At 39.3% G+C, this 6,023-nt stretch overlaps 1 non-coding gene across 1 annotated transcript; it reads right to left on the bottom strand.

Moving 5' to 3' along the window:
- Positions 1–3,185: 3,185 nt before the first annotated feature.
- Positions 3,186–3,258, bottom strand: TRNAK-CUU. Its single transcript has one exon. It is a non-coding gene; the product is annotated as a tRNA-Lys (tRNA).
- Between the last annotated feature and the right edge of the window lie 2,765 nt (positions 3,259–6,023).

Genomic DNA, 6,023 nt, shown 5'->3' with positions numbered 1-6,023 from the left:
TCATTAACTTACCATTTTCCACAGCACCCTTTTCCCCAAAGTAGTGCTCTTTCCCATAAGCACATTATCTGTAACAAGGCACTTACAATTTCACTTTGTATTTGCTTCTATTCACGTTTTATCTTCTTTCTGGAATATAAGCTCCATAAGAACCAAGCTCCATTTCTTAACTTTGAAATCTCTAAGTGTACTAGGCCAGGAATAGGTGTGCAACTAATAGTCAGTTGTGTGGATTCAGTATTAACATTATCTCTTGTTGTAAACATAAAGTTATCTTTTGTAGCATTGGATGATTTATTCAGAGGTTTTCATTACTGAATAATATAAAACATAAGGTCTCTAGCTGAAATACAACTTTATAGATACTATAAAGTGGCAGACACCAGAGATTGAGGTTAAGAAATGGAGCCCTCTGTTAAGGGTTGAATTGTGTGCATTAGAGATGTTATAAGTTCTAGCTCCTGTGAATGTGGCCTTACTTGCAGGTATAACCACATTAAGATGGGATTATTAGGGTGGACTCTAATCAGACGCTAGGACTGGTGTCATTATACAAAAAGGAAAATGCCATGTGAGAGAGAAATGGGAAAATGTAGCAACAGACTGAGACTGGAGTTAGGCACCAACAAACCAAAAACACCAAGGGTTGCTGCTGCCACAAGAAAGCGAAGAGAAAGAGGTAAAGAACAGACTCTTCAAGAGAGCCTTTAAGATCATGACTCTCCTTGCACCTTGATTTCAAGCTTCTAGCTTTCAGAATTGGGAGACAGTACATTTCTTTTAAGTCACTCAGTTTGGGGCACTTTGTTTATGGCAGCTTTAAGAAACCAATACAGCCTTCTTAATTCACTAATTTTCAACACATATTTATTGAACATCTGCCAGATAACTAATTTAGGTGCTTGAGATACATTGGAGAACAAAGACAAAAATCCTGCTTTTGTGGACCTACGTTCCAAGGATGTGGTGAAAGTAAAGCAAATAATAACAAAAGAACATATCTTCTATAGAAAAAAAAAAAATGTAGGATGAGGTGAATGGGGCGGGGGGGCGGGGGGGCTAATTGCCAATTAGAATAGGGTGACTGAGGGGCTTATAATGACTCAGAGAAATTAGGCAAGTGCGACACAAGAAATGTATTTGGCCTCTGCCTATAGTTTTTGACACAGGGCTCCTAAAATCCTTGTGTTAGGAACAGCTTACACAGAGCTGCTAATAAATCCCTTAGAATTTCCTGGGTAATAGAAGTGCCTTTTGTACTTCTCACCAAAAGGTGACTCTTGGAGGGCTTTTGGATGACTTTAGGGTGAGAGCTGGTCACCAGAGTCTTAAGTGATGTTTTGAAGGAGAACTTTTCAGCCCCACCCCTGCCTGCCCCATCCTCTAGGTAGAGGACAGGGTTTCTCCATTGAGTCAATAATTGGTCATGCCTGTGTGATGAAGCCTCCATAAAAATCCCTATCATATAGGGTTCACAGAGCTTCCAGAATGGTGAAAATGTTCAGGTGCTGGGAGAGGGGCATGTTCCTTCCCCATATCTTGCCTTAAGCATCTCTCCTGCTTAGCTCTTCCTGAGTTGTATCCTATATAATACAACAGGAATAAGTAAACTTTTCCAGAGTTCTGTGAGCCCTTCTAGGAAATGAACAAACCTCAGCAGACACCGTGGGAACCCCTGATTTATGGTGGGTTGGTCACAAACTGGGGAGGCCTGGACGTGGAATCCGCATTTCATAGAACATTCACTTTAGACAAGTTGGTCCCAGTCCCAGGCAGAACACTGAACAGCTTTTTGTCCTAAATGAATGACTTTATCAGTTTCAGCTTTATCTCTCCTTTAGTCTGCTTTTCCCTATAGGTAAGATTTATTTGCATCAAAGAATGGCCCCTGCTTCCTGGGAACACCAGAAATCCAGAAGGCGCCCTCGTTTCCTTAGACCCTCTCCCAAATTCCCTGACTAAAACGCACATCCTGTAGTAGATTCTAACACCCTCTTACTGAGACACCCCACAGGTCTCCCTCGCTGCAAGGGGTTATAAGTCAAACTTGTTCAACTACAGGAGTTTGTTTTTTGGTCTTTGGCTGAAGGGCATTGTCACGTGGGAGAAGAGAATGGTGAACTTGGGCCTCTGTGGGGTAACTTGCTCCAAAGAGGAAGAGAAATACGGTAAAATGGTAGCTTGTAGGGAAACTAGGTCAGTTTTTCGTTTTGTTTTAAGATAGAGAATTAACAGCATGTTTGTATGTTGAGGGGGAAAACCGAGAGAGACAAATTGGTCCTTTAGTAGGAGGAAAGCTAGCAGATAACACGCGGCGTACGGGAAATAGTAATTCAAGTTGGAGCCTGCGCCCTTCACCTACAGCGGCCGGTGAGTGAGATCCCGGAACGGGACTGGCTGTGGTGCGCATGTTCTCTTCCTGATTATTTCAAAGTTCTTAGTGAAGAGGGTAAAGAAACGGAAGTCCTACATTCCATGATACTTAGTAATAATTGCCCTTTCGAAGTTTCACATCTCAGTTCTTTTGTGCTTTCGTTTCAAAGAGCCTCCCCTTTACCGGAATGTTAACTTGCTAATATCTATCCAACTGGATGGAGAGATTCCAAATAAGTCCCACGAACAGTGGAAGAAAACCTGATAGTGCCCTGGTTCTCAAAACAGCATGGAACATTTCTCACTGTATATTTCTCCAAAAGACATTTCCCCATCCCTACCCCAGGAAAGCCCTATATTGAGAAGAAAAAACGTAAAATAAACAAGGGAGAACTTCGAAGTCCTCCGAAGCAGACTCCCTGCTTTTCCATGGCATCGCTTAAGTTTTAGAAAAGTTGCCAGTATTGAGGCTCCTGATTTTATTCCGATTAAATAAAAAACCGCCCTCTCACAGCAATAATGCAGGAAGGCACAGTAACACAGAAAATCAATTTCAACTGTAAACATTGGCCGTTTCGGTTTCCTTGGTAAAGGAGGAGCTAGGAAGGGATAGGAAAAAGGAATAGGAACGTGTTCCTTTAAGTACGCAAGCGCAATTTGAGAACTCTTTAATTTGCAAACTCGTCTATTTTCCAGAGATTTGGCTAATATTGACAGTATCTAAAAGCGGTTTAGAAAAAACCCTCGTGTGTTACAATGCTGTGGAGACCTCTGAATGTTAAAGAGAATTAAAAAACCAAAAACACAGTCTGCGCCCAACGTGGGGCTCGAACCCACGACCCTGGGATTAAGAGTCCCATGCTCTACCGACTGAGCTAGCCGGGCACCTGGGTGAACGGTTTGATTTTTCTCCTCTTAAAGTGTTTAACTATATTTGATTTTTGTTTCTTTATACTTCTATTTTGATATTAAAAAAATTTATGTCATGCTATGAAATGTTAACTTCCAAACTGGTTTTAAAAATTCTTTAAAACAATTGTTTAACTGTACTTATATTTAGTAATTTTTTAGCGTGGGTGTATCACAAGAGCACTGAAGAGTTACGTGTCTGTCATTACAGAAACACTGAATCTTTTTTCTGAAGTGTTTAAAAATATTTACGACCCAATAAGTTGTCTTCTTTACATAAACACGTATCAAGACTGTTCACTTTCTATCGAATGCCATAATGGATTCCTACCATTTTGGACGCAGCATGAATACAAAGTTTTTAATGAAGTTAGTTACACACGCAGAAGAACAGTGGAGCTTACTTATTTCCCTTTAATATGATCTAGTCAAGGAAAGCTAAATTGAGGAAGAGGAAACCGGTTCAGTTAAAATTAGCCCCCTTTCCCATAACTGCCTGACAATTCAGAGAGAGGACCTTCAGAAGCTGTTATTACACATCCCTCACAAAAGACAGGCCGAGAGGAAAGGATTGTAGAGTCTGAGTCTTATGGTAAAGAATTAAATCTAGGAGAAAAGAACTAATTTTGATCAAATTATGACAAGCTAAGATAATGGAATAATCTACAGAAATATATATATTCTGAGATACTAGTGCAGTTCTCTAGATAAGGAAATCTGCAGATTTCTGTGATGGGAGTGGTGTCTATTCTACTGCTCAGAACAGCAAGATAAAACCTAATTGTAAACCTGAGAGTCACAAAGAATTCTTAGAGATAGTAATTTCTGAAACCCTAAAACACAGAATTTACAAGTTAAACACATTGGGCATCATGTTTCCAGGGCTATTTTATTTAAAACTGAGTAATAAAGTATGGCATAAACTATGTTTAGATTCCTCAAAGTGCCCCTAGGATTTAAGCAGAATATTTAAAATTTTCAAGCTTGAAATATTAATGCAGTTATTCACCAACAATTTTTTTTTCTTGCAGTTGCAAATTCTGGTGTATTGTAACAATTTTATAACTTGGCAGAATGTACCTGGGAAGTGAATTTGTATTTATTTGCATTCTCAACACAATTATTAAGTACCTACCATGTGCAAAGCACTATTCCACTAGACGGAAGTATACAGACTCTGATAACCTCAAAAGCCTTATCACCCTATAAGAAAGATATATGCGTAGATTACATATTGATTTTATATGCACTATTTCCAAAAGTAACTTAAAGTAATTAAAACACATCCATACTCACACCTTTTAAGTTTTCTAATGAATCAGGCAAACAATCACGAAGCTTAGACCATAACTCAATGCATTTTTCCAAGGTACGAGATAAATCAACAATCCAGTCCCCACATAAACAGTTCATCTGATAATGGGTTCAGAAAGAGCTCCAAATTCACAATTGTTAATGAATACACAGTAGGCCCTAGGCACTCAAATTGTGTTTATCACATACAAACAGGGAAGTTAATTAAGGGTTTCACTAGATCTTTAAACAAGTTTGGAGTACTTGTAGTTTACCTTCAAGGTGAACCCTCCTAGGACTATACTCTAGCTTTCTTCAGCATTTTCTTGGCCTCAAACCCGCATCTGTCTTCTGCATTGGTAGGCGAGTTCTTTACTAGTAACACCTGGGAAGAAGTCTTTTCTTGGCCTGCTGCTGCTGCTGCTAAGTTGCTTCAGTCGTGTCCGACTCTGTGCGACCCCTTAGACGGCAGCCCACCAGGCTCCGCTGTCCCTGGGATTCTCCAGGCAAGAATACTGGAGTGGGCTGCCATTTCCTTCTCCAGTGCATGAAAGTGAAAAGTGAAAGTGAAGTTGCTCAGTCGTGTCCAACTCTTTGACCCCATGGACTGCAGCCCACCAGGTTCCTCTGCCCATGGGATTTTCCAGGCAAGAGTACTGGAGTGGGTTGCCATTGCCTTCTCCGTTTCTTGGCCTATAGTGGTCTAACTCAGGACCCTTCATGAAAAAATTGCAACTAGGATATTTCAGTGAGGGTTAGACAAATTAAACTGCTAGTCTTCCAAGTATATCCATATCCTTTTTATCCATTTATTCATGAATAAAAACTTTTAACTATAATGCTTCATTAACAGGAAGAAGCAATTGAATTTCCTTTTCCCTTTACTTTCTACTTTTAATTTTTCAGCAAGCCTGCACATCTAAAATCCATCAACATATTTCCACCTCCACTGCGACGACTCTACTCACTCTCCATTACTGCTTGCACACTGGATTGCAAGATTTCTAACCATTCTCTGTATTTTTATTCTTCCCTGTATTTATTTTTCTCCACACAGAAGCAAGAGACTTCATTTAATAATCATATCATTCTGCTTAAAAACTGCTAATGATCTCATAGTATAATGCCAATAATGCATAGATGTCTCTGTGCTTCTACTCTTTCATATATTTATCATTCTCCATATAGAAGCAAGAGACTTCATTTAATAATTATATCATTCTGCTTACAGAACTGTGATGATCTCATAGTATAAAGCCAAAAGAAAAGAGAAAAATTAGAAAAGCACCATTTGGAAACCATCATCATAGTAAGACTCATTGGATACTATAATTAGTGGGTAAAAGGTGGAGGGATAGTAGGATATTTACATAGTCTCCAGGTATTTCTGCATAAGATATTTATAAATTACAAAGGCCAAAAGTGAAACCACAGTGAAGAAATCTAAA

The sequence above is a fragment of the Cervus elaphus genome, chromosome 12 (assembly GCF_910594005.1).
Source record: "Cervus elaphus chromosome 12, mCerEla1.1, whole genome shotgun sequence".
Taxonomy (NCBI): Eukaryota; Metazoa; Chordata; class Mammalia; order Artiodactyla; family Cervidae; genus Cervus; species Cervus elaphus.
The sequence above is the reverse complement of the archived record's forward strand: the minus strand, read 5'-3'. Positions and strand labels throughout refer to the sequence as shown.